Below are 11,155 nucleotides of genomic sequence, written 5' to 3'. Positions count from 1 at the left end.
CTGTGTACACTTGCACAAACCCGAGTGTTACAAGTTTTTGGCGCCGTTGCCGGGGATTGTCAACTGTTGCCATGGTCATTTTTCTAGTGAAATTATTTATTTTCAATTTGATTTATTTCTAAAATTACTAACTTATTCTTTATAATTTTTGTGATTTTATTTTCAGGTGTTTATAGGCATAGATCAAATTATAGATTTACTCCCTATAGACCCTAAAATTGAGCGAACTTTCAGACAAAGAAGACGTGAATGAATAGCTCAAAGACAAGTCGAGATGGACCTTGGAAATCAGAATCAAGACCAAGGTAATGAAGCCGATCGTGTACAAAATCCTATCCTTATTGCCGATGATAGGGATCGATGCATTAGACAATATGCTGTGCCACTTTTCAGTGAGTTAAACTCAGGAATTAGAAGGCCAGCTATTGAGGAAACCCTGTTTGAATTGAAACCAGTGATGTTTCAAATGCTACAAACAGTGGGTCAATTCAGTGGTATGCCAAAGGAAGATCCACATCTCCACCTTCGATTGTTTATGGAGGTGAGTGATTCATTCAAGATAGCCGGTGTGACTGAAGATGCACTAAGGTTGAAGTTGTTTCCGTACTCGTTGCAAGATCGAGCACAAGCATGGCTTAATTCATTGTCACCAAGTTCCATATCTACATGGAAAGGATTAGCAGAGAGATTTTTGGTTAAGTATTTCCCACTTAGCAAAAATGCTAAGTTGAGGAACGAGATCACAACTTTCCAACAATTGGATGACGAGTCTTTGTATGAGGCTTGGGAGCGATTCAAGGAGTTACTTCGTAAGTGTCCTCATCATGGAATTCCTCATTGTATCTAGTTGGAGACATTCTATAATGGTCTCAATGTACATACAAGATTGATGGTAGATGCTTCCGCGAATGGTGCAATTTTGTCTAAGTCTTATAATGAGGCGTATGAGACCATCAAGGCGATTGGAGTAATAACTATCAATGGCCAACAAATCAAATAGCTTCAGGAAGATGTGTAGCCGGAGTTCATGAAGTTGACTCTCTCACTTTGTTATCAGCTCAGGTATCGTCTATTTTCTCTATGTTAAAACAGTTAACCACTAATAGTACTAATAATTTTGCAGCTCAACCACCAAGTCCGTTTGAAGTAGTTTTCTGTGTGTACTGTGGGGAAGGTCATTCTTTTGAGAATTGTCCATCAAATCCCAAGTTAGTTTACTATGTGGGGAACCAATATCAAAATAGGAGTGGACAAGGACCCCAGTCCAACTTCTACAATCTTTCATGGCGTAATCATCCTAACTTCTCTTGGAGCAACCAAGGAAATGGACCAAACAACAACTTATTGCAGCAAAGACCCAACAATCTCAAGGGTTTAATCGACAAGCTCCAAAACCAACTTAAGCTGAGGCATCAAATACTTTGGAGAACTTGTTGAAAGTGTACATGGCAAAGAATGATGCTTTGATCCAAAGCCAAGCAGAAACACTAAAAAATTTGGAAAACCAAATGGGTCAGTTGGCTACGGAGCTTCGTAATAGACCGCAAGGAACCTTGCTGAGCAATACTAAGAATCCAAAGAATTTGGGTAAAGAACATATCAAGGTAGTGGCATTGCGAAGTGGTAAGACTCTAGAACCCCGATTGATTGATGTTGAAGATGAGCATGTTGAAAATGAGGGAAGTCAACCAGATGTTGAAGTTCCTACACCAAAGGAATCAGAATCTGCAAAGTCTGATAAGGTAAACCCTGACTTAGTGAATTCAGATATTTTAATATCTTCTTTGGATGCAGATTTACCTACTGGCAAACAGAGTATACGTTATGAAAAAGAAAGAGATGAAGACTCGATTGATGAGGTAGGTTTTATTGCTTCAAGAATTTGACCTTTGGATAATAGATCAGAAAGGAACAAAAAATCAAATAGCTGATCACTTAACAACGTTGGAAAACAAAACAAAAATAGAAAATGATGAAGAAGTAAAAGAAACTTTCAATGATGAACAATTATTTAAGGTGGAGTGGTATCAAGATAGGCACAGGGATGATAAAATGTCATGGTATGCCGATTGTGTTAACTATATAGCTCGAGGGGTCTTTCCAATAAATCTTCTTGGCAAAAAAAAGAAAATGATTATACACGAGTCAAAAAAATACATTTGGGAAGAACCATATGTTTTTCAGCAGTGTGCAGATCAATTGATTTAAAGAGGCATAGCCAAAGAAGAGATAAATGATATTTTATAAGGATGTCACACCTCACCGTGTGGTGGATATTTCAGAGGAAAAATTACCACTAAAAAGATATTGCAATCGTGATTCTACTAGCCCATCATAAACAAAGAAACCTAAGATTTTGTATAGAAGTGTGGCAGATGCCAAAGAACTGGAACTACATCAAATAAGGTTGAAATGCTATGGAACAGAATTTTAGAGGTGGAAGTATTTGATGTGTGGGGAATTGATTTCATGGGTCCCTTCTAAGAACTCCTAAAAATAGTTATATTTCAGGCCTTTAAACTTGGTTAAGTATTTGTACTTGAGTAAATTTAGTTGCATTTTAGGAAATTATATAAGTATTTTTATAACATTGCATCATGGGTTGTGCTTTAAATGTCACTATATGTTACTTTTACTTGTGGGAGGAAAGGAATTGCGTGTTGTTTATAGCAGGTGCAGAAAGCAAGAAAAGAAGTGAAGGAGTGACGCTTTTTCATGACAAAAGGTTGGATAGGTTGCCAGCACAAATTTAATGGTAATTCTAGGAAGATGCTAACTCAGCTGTCAACCTGTGCCACTCTTAGCCAGTTGTACTTGTACTAGAATATCCACCTAAAAAATAGGGAGAAAAAGAGTGTATGCTGAGAGGAGGAACTACCCTATAAAAAGAAGCAAGAGAAAGAGAGGAAGGAGGTGGTTTTTCCTTTCACACAATTTCTCGTGGGAGATCCAGAGACACAAGGAAGGAGCGTAGCAGCTAAGCAACAGATCAACAACACAAGGAAGAAGGAAAAGCGTTCAACCCTAGGCTTTGCAAGATATTGCAGAACTGGAGTTGAGGGCAGGATTGGCGAAAGCTTCCTGAAGTTCTTCCTCCATTATCTTAATTTATTTCTGTGAATTTTAACTATGGAAATAAGTTGTTGAATGATACTTTCATTTTGGATTTTAATTTCCAACTCAAGAGCTAATCTCATCGGGTTGGGATTATTGGATGAATCTTTAGTTCCTTTAATGACCAAGGCATTATACTAATTAGATTTACTATTTCATTTGATTTGTGCTATTTTAAAATGTATGCATGCAGTCTCTAGACATAGATGAATGTATGGTATGTCCATAAACTTGATTTAATTCTAAAAAGGTTAGATGATTTGGATTGTGATTGAATGATACAAGCTAGTATTCGACAGAATACTCATAGCACTCTAGACATAGAGTTGTGCTTTGTATAAAGAAAGGAAGAAATAGTGTTGGGTATCCTATTTAAGGCTTTTAGATATACAAAGCCTTAGGTAGGGTAGCATGAAGTATGACTTTCAAAAGAAGGATACTATCTTAGATTTAATCTGAACAGTAGATTTGTTAAGATTTTGCCATGACATTATTGTGTTACGAGGAAAGAATCTTAGTAACCCAACCTTCTAATTTAATAGCATAGATCCTCTTAAGCTGGCCTTCGTATCTTTGCCACAATATTTTACGTTAGTTATTTGATTTTAATATTGCATGCGTGATTATTCATCTACAAATTGTTATTCTATTTCGCCATAGCTTGATTCATATAGTTTATAGTAATAGCTTAACCGAATTAATCCTACTCAATCCCTGAGGAGACGATCTTACTTACTATTTTATTACTTGATTCAACGTGTACACTTGTACATTCGCATATTATATTCACATGCGACAAGTTTTTGGCACCGTTTCCAGGGATCGTCAATTTCGTGAAATTTGGTTTTGTTATTTTCTTATATAATTCAATTAGTTTTATTTGACTTTGTTTCTTTTAATTTCTACAGGTTTGGTGTTCGTGTATGAGTAGAGGCATTCCTGCTAATGAAGAGTATCCTTTTACCCTAGAAATCGAGAGAATTTTGAGAAGAAGGAAACGAGAATTGCAAGCTATGGCATGGATTGGAAATGATCCAGGTAGGGTACATCCATTACATCCGAATGCTCGGGATGTTAATTTGCCTATCCCTCATGTGATGGATGATTGAGACAGACTCATTCGAGAGCATGTTGTGCCAATTTTGGATGATTTGAATCCAAGAATAATCAGGCTACACATTCAAGTTCAACATTGCAAATTGAAATTGGTAATTTTTCAGATGTTGTAAACAGTAGGACAGTTTAGTGGATTGCCTACTAAAGTTCCACGATTTCCCTTAAGACTTTTCTTGGAAGTCTGTGACTCATTCAGGCAACAGGGTATTCCTGAAGACGTCCTGTAACTTAAACTGTTTCCATATTCATTAAGAGATCGTGCCAGAGCATGATTGAACGCTTTTCCATCAAGGATGATGGCATCCTGAAATGATCTTTTTCAGAGGTTTTTGCTACGGTATAATCCTCTAAATATGAATGCCAAGTTTAGGAATGACATCACATATTTTCAGAAATTGGAGGATGAAACACTATATGAAGCTTGGAATCGATTCAAGGAATTACTTAAGAAATGTCTGATGCATGGTTTCCAATACTAGACATAGATGGAAATGTTTTACAATGGATTAAACATGCATACACGTATGGTAGTTGATGCGTCTGCCAATGGTACTTTGCTGAATGAATCATATAACAAAACATATGAGATATTGGAATAGATTGCCAATAATGATTATCAATACCCTACTACGAGAGTGGGGACTTGCAGAAGAGTTGCTGGCACATTGCAGCTTGATGCAATCACATTATTAACAGCTCAGGTATCATTTTTAGCTAATATGATCAAAACACTAAAGAGGCTAGCTACAGTTCAGGAGATGAAAACAGTCGAGTTATCATGTGTTTATTGTGAGGAATATCATGTTTTTGATGAATGCCCATCAAACCTAACCTCTATGTATTACATGGGTAATTTCAACCGGAAAAATAACCCATATTCCAACACTTACAATCCAGGGTGGAAGCAACATCCAAACTTCAGTCGGAATAATCAATGAATGATGAACTCCAACAATGTTGTTTGAAAGAATGCTACAAATGCACCACTTGGTTATAATCAACTCATGCCATGACAAAATGTTCAAAAACGTTTAGCATCATCTTCTTCATCTATGGATGCTCTGTTGAAGGAATATATGGCCAAAAATGATGTCGTGATTTAGAGTCAAGATGCACCGTTAAGATCTTTGAAAAATCAAGTAGGGCAGGTTTCCAATGCGTTAAACTTGAGACCTCAAGGAGCATTGCCAAGTGACATTGAAAATTCAAGATCTCAAGGGAATGGGCATTACAAGGCAAGTACGCTCAAAAGTGATACTCAGTTACCTGGAATTGTTAATGATGCCATTACAGACGAGGACAACTTAGATCTCACACATAAAAATAATTCAGGCCCATTTATGGAGTAGTTTACAACTAATTAGACCAATCAAAATAGAGTTGTAACAGAATCAGATTGAGCTGCTAATAAAAATGCCACAGCAAAATAATATTAACAATCTGAAGGAAGGCCACCGCCACCTTTTCCTCAATGATTCCATAATTTTAAACAAGATGTTCAATTCAAAAGATATTTGGAGGTCTTGAAGCAACTCCGCATCAACATACCACTAGTAGAAGCTTTGGAGCAGATGCCCAATTATGTGAAATTATGAAAGATATATTGTCAAAGAAGCGTAGATTAGGAGAATTTGAAACTGTTGCTCTTATTGAAGGATGCACAAGAATATTGATGAACAAACTATCTCAAAAGTTGAAGGACCCAAGGAGTTTCATTATTCTATGTTTAATTGGAAATTATTATATTGGTAAGGCATTATGTGATTTAGGAACGAGTAAAAATCTAATGCCTTTGTCTATTTTCAAGAAGCTAGGAATTTGGAAGGCAAGACCTACTATGATTACGTTGCAACTGGCTGATCAATCCTACGCATATTCGAAAGGTAAAATTGAAGATGTGTTGGTAAAGAGCAGATAAATTTAATTTTTCCAGTAGATTTTATTATTTTATATTGTGAAGTTGACAAAAATGTGCCAATTATTCTCGGAAGACATTTTCTTGCTACAGGCAAGACTTTAATTAATGTGCATAAAGGTGAACTGACCATGAGGATGAATGATCAGCATGTCACATTCAATGTATTTAATGCACTAATGAGAATAAAGAATGTCGTGCCATTGACATGATAGGAGCAGCAGTGGAGGAAGAGCTCACGAGATTTTGCCACAACAATTTTCATAGTGATAAAGATTCATTTAAGCGGAGACCCTTATGCACTTTGCTGGAGGAAGATAGACCTTTCAATTTTGATGAACAATGCTTGGTAGCTCATGTATATCCGCATGGAGCTGTTGATGTCAAGGACATGAAAACAGGGGACACATTTAAAGTTAATAGACAACACTTGCAGGATTACTAGGGTGCTAATGTAGAGCGAGACAAAAAATCCGTTGATCTTCGAGATGTGTAACTTCAGCATGTTGAAAGTTTTTTTTATTTTTATTTCATTTTGTCAATTTAAAATTCTCTTAGTTATTTCATTTCCTTTTTTTAATAAATAGTAGGAGGGGAAAGGGTTGGTGACGCAGAGCCCATTGATACAAATCCTTCCAATGAAGAGAATGCACCCAAAGAACCGGAGGAAGAATGAGAGAAAATAGAGTCTATCACCATTGAGACTGACCGTGAGGAGGAAGAGGAAGCAATCCCTTAGTTGCACCACCAGTGGACAGCACTGTGGCCTTTCCACCTCCTTCTACTGAACCGATGATTGAATAGGATTGTGAGGTCCATCAGATTATTGATGATCTCACCAAATTTGATAATGAAGAGGAGGATGTACCACTTAATTTAGTTAAAAGGCCGATGTTTTATATAATGAGTGCACGAAATACCACTCACCGTAATGAAAGTACCGCCATTCAGTTCCAAGCTCAGAAAGTTTTTCTCCTTTTATTACATCTCATTACATACATATATATATGTTCTTGCATTCATGATTCATATCTGTACATGCATTGAGGACAACGCATCCCTTAGGTTTGGGGGTGTACTATGCATCTAGATTGCATTAGATATTTAGTTGAGCATGTTGTTTTAGTATTTTTTTTGTTCATTTGTCATTAATTTTGCCATGGCACACATAACTACCAAGAATTGTTTAGATTGTGATAAGTGTGTTTTTGTCTGTGATGTTTGATGAGGAGCTTAATTCTTTAATAAACTTAGAAAGTTGTGACAGTGGATTAGGTGATTTTAGCGTAGGATACTTTGCTTGTATATTGATCCTTAAAATTAGGATGTCCTAATTCCAATCATAATTGATCTATAGTAAGTTTCTTTTAATAAACTTAGATATTCTTGAAGCTAAATTCAGTATAAATGTAATACTCAATAATGAATAAAGTGTTAAGGTTTAAGAAAATTCAAGAAAAAAATGCCATCAAATAATCCAATGCTTAGAATTACCAAGTAAGTCAGCATCACTTTGTTTGCTCCATTGTGTTGTTGACTAGAAAGGTGAGTCCAAGTAGGAGTGTGTAACAAAGAAAAAAAATAGGGGCCCTCCACTATAGTAACATGCTGGGTAGCTAAAGAGGTAGTTGTTTACTCCATCTATCGTTCTAGTCAAAAGCCTTAGCTTCATGAGTAAGTATTCAAATCGTGACATGATTGAGTATTCGAAAATTTTGTGTATGCTCTATTGTAATTTTCGAGTCAGAGAATCATGTGACGAGCTAAATCCCTTAGTAAAAAAATAGGCATAGTAAATGAATATGTATGTAATTGAGTATGTATAAGGCTAGAAGAAAAAAGGAAGAAGGGAAAATTGAGTTAGTTAAAAGATGAACTAAGTAAATTAGGAGATACTTGCTATAGTGAAAGTTGGATGAGTACTTAGGATTTTTCTTTCTTTTAGGGGAATATTTTTCACCTTGCCTTTGCTAAATAAGCTTATGAAACTTGATCAATTTTTTAGACATAGAAGATTGTTGAGAACTGAAGTACAAAATCCTCTCTTAATGGTCTAACAATACAAAGGTGATTATGTTGCTATGACAATTATTACGTTCATGCATTCATGCATATTTTTCTTGAGGACAAGCAATAACTCAGGTTTGGGGGTGTGATAACTTTTGAAAAGAGTTATATTTCAAGCCTCTAGACTTGGTTAAGTGTTCGTAATTGTGTAAATTTAGTTGCAATTTAGGAAATTATATTAGTATTCTTATAACATTGCATCATGAAGCTTTGATTATGCTTTCAATGTCACTATAAGTTACTTTTACTTGTGGGAGGAAATGAATTGCGTGTTGTTTATAGCAGGTGTAGAAAGGAGAAAAATAAGTGAAGGGGTGAAGTTTTATCATGATGAAAGGATGGGTAGATTGCCAGCACAAATGCCATGGTAATTCTAGGAAAATGTTGACTCATCTGTGTATTTATGCCACTCTTAGCCAGCTATACTTGTACCAGAATTATCCACCTGAAAAAGAGGGAGAAAAGAGTGTCTGCTGAGAGGGGACCTACCTTATAAAATGAAGGAAGAGAAAGAAAGGAAGGAGGCAGTTTTTCCTCTCACACAATTTCTTGTGGGAGGTCCAAAGACGTAAGGAAAGAGGGTAGTAGCTAAGGAACAGAGTAGCAACACAAGGAAGAAAGAGAAGCATGCAACCCTGGGCTTCGTAAGATATTGCAGGACAAGAGTTGAAGGCTAGATTGGTGAAATCTTCCTGAAGTTCTTCCTTCATTATCTTAATTTATTTATGTGAATTTTAACTGTGGAAATATGTTGTTGAATGATACTTTCATTTTGGATATTAATTTCCAAATCATGAGCTAATCTCATCAGGTTGGGATTACTGGATGGATCTTTAGTTCCTTTAACGACCAAGACATTATCCTGTTTAGGTTTATAGTTTCATTCGATTTACGCTATTTTAAAATGTATGCATGCAGTCTCTAGACATAGATGAATGTATGGTATGTCCTTAAACTTCATTTAAATCTGAAAATGGTTAGATAAGTTGGATTATGAGCAAATCATACAAGCGAGTATTCGATAGAATACTCGTAGCACTCTAATCATAGAGCTACAATTTGTATAGAGAAAGGAAGAAATATTGTTGGGTATCCTTTTTAAGGCTTGTAGACATGCAAAGCCTTAGGGAGGGTAGCTTGAAACCTGACTTTTGAAAGAAGCAGACTATCTTAGATTTAATTTGAATAGTAGATTTGTTAAGACTTTGCCATGACATTATTGTGTTACGAGGAAAGAATATTCGTACGCCAACCTTTCAATTCAACAACGTAGATCCTCTCAACTTAGTCACCGTATCTTTGCCACAACATTTTACGTTAGCTATTTGATTTTAATATTGCATATGTGATTATTCATCTACAAATTGTTATTCTGTTTTGCCAAGCCTGATTCATATAGTTTATAGTAATAGCTTAACCAAATTAATCCTACTCGATCCTTGAGGAGACGATCTTACTTACTACTTTATTACTTGATTCGATGTGTACACTTGCACATTCGCATATTATATTCACATGCGACAAGTTTTTGGCACCGTTGCCTGGGATCAGTAATTTGGTGAAATTTAGTTTTGTTATTTTCTTATATAATTCCATTAGTTTTATTTGACTTTATAGTTTTTAATTTCTATAGGTTTGATGTTAGTCCATGAGTAGAGACATTACTGCTAATGAAGAGTATCCTTTTAACTCAAAGATCGAGTGAACTTTGAGAAGAAAGAGACAAGAATTGCAAGATATGGCTAGAATTGGAAATGATCCAGGCAGGGAAGATCCATTACATACGAATGCTCGAGATGTTGGTTTGCCTATTCCTCATATGATGGATGATTGAGATAGACTCATTCGAGAGCATGTTGTGCCAATTTTAGATGATTTGAATCCAAGAATAGTCAGGCCACATATTCAAGCTCAACATTTCGAGTAGAAATCGGTAATTTTTCAGATGCTGCAAACGGTAGGACAGTTCAGTGGATTGCCTACTAAAGATCCACGACTGCCCTTAAGACTTTTCTTGGAAGTCTGTGACTCATTTAGGCAATATGGTATTCCTAAAGACGCCCTACAACTTAAATTGTTTCCATATTCATGAAGAGATCATGCTAGAGCATAATTGAACACTTTGCCATCAAGGATGATGGCATCTTGAAATGATCTTTTTCAAAGGTTTTTGCTATGGTATAATTCTCCAAATATGAATGCCAAGTTTAGGAATGACATCACATATTTTTAGAAATTGGAGGATGAACCACTATATGTAGCTTGGGAGCGATTCAAGGAATTACTTATAAAATGTCCAATGCATGGTTTCCAACACTGGACACACATGGAAATTTTTTACAATGGATGAAACAAGCATTCAAGTATGGTAGTTGATGCGTCCGCCAATGGTACTTTGCTGGATAAATCACATAACGAAACATATGAGATTTTGGAAAAGATTGCCAACAATGATTATCAATACCCTACTACAAGAGTGGGGACTTGCATAAGAGTTGCTGGAACATTGGATCTTGATGCAATCACTTCATTAATGTATCATGTATCACCTTTAGCTAATGTGATCAAAACACTAATGAAACCTACTACAGTTCAGGAAATGAAAACAGTCGAGTTATCATGTGTTTATTTTGGGAAAGATCATGTTTTTGATGAATGCCTATTAAACCTAGCCTCTATGTATTACATGGGTGATTTCAACCAGAAAAATAACCCATATTCCAACACCTACAATCCAGGGTTGAAGCATCATCCAATGTTCAATTGGAATCATTAATGAATAGTGAACTCCAACAATGTTGTTCGGCAGAATGCCACAAATGCACCTCTTGGTTATAATAAAACCATGCCATGACAAAATGTTCAACAAAGTTTAGCATCATCTTCTTCATCTATTGAAACTCTATTGAAGGAATATATTACAAAAAATGATATCGTGATGTA

The 11,155-nt window shown here is 35.8% G+C and overlaps 3 non-coding genes across 3 annotated transcripts; all 3 read right to left on the bottom strand.

Annotated features, from left to right (window-relative positions):
• Positions 1-724: 724 nt before the first annotated feature.
• LOC121215236 (small nucleolar RNA R71) lies at positions 725-831 on the bottom strand. Its single transcript, XR_005910965.1, has one exon. It is a non-coding gene; the product is annotated as a small nucleolar RNA R71 (small nucleolar RNA).
• A 3,761-nt stretch (positions 832-4,592) lies between these two features.
• On the bottom strand, positions 4,593-4,699 carry LOC121215116 (small nucleolar RNA R71). Its single transcript, XR_005910848.1, has one exon. It is a non-coding gene; the product is annotated as a small nucleolar RNA R71 (small nucleolar RNA).
• Positions 4,700-10,415: 5,716 nt separating this feature from the next.
• On the bottom strand, positions 10,416-10,522 carry LOC121215037 (small nucleolar RNA R71). Its single transcript, XR_005910773.1, has one exon. It is a non-coding gene; the product is annotated as a small nucleolar RNA R71 (small nucleolar RNA).
• Positions 10,523-11,155: the final 633 nt, after the last annotated feature.

This window comes from Gossypium hirsutum, chromosome D02, assembly GCF_007990345.1.
Source record: "Gossypium hirsutum isolate 1008001.06 chromosome D02, Gossypium_hirsutum_v2.1, whole genome shotgun sequence".
Lineage (NCBI taxonomy): Eukaryota > Viridiplantae > Streptophyta > Magnoliopsida > Malvales > Malvaceae > Gossypium > Gossypium hirsutum.
Note: the sequence above shows the minus strand (reverse complement) of the source record. Positions and strands in the feature narration are given on the sequence as shown.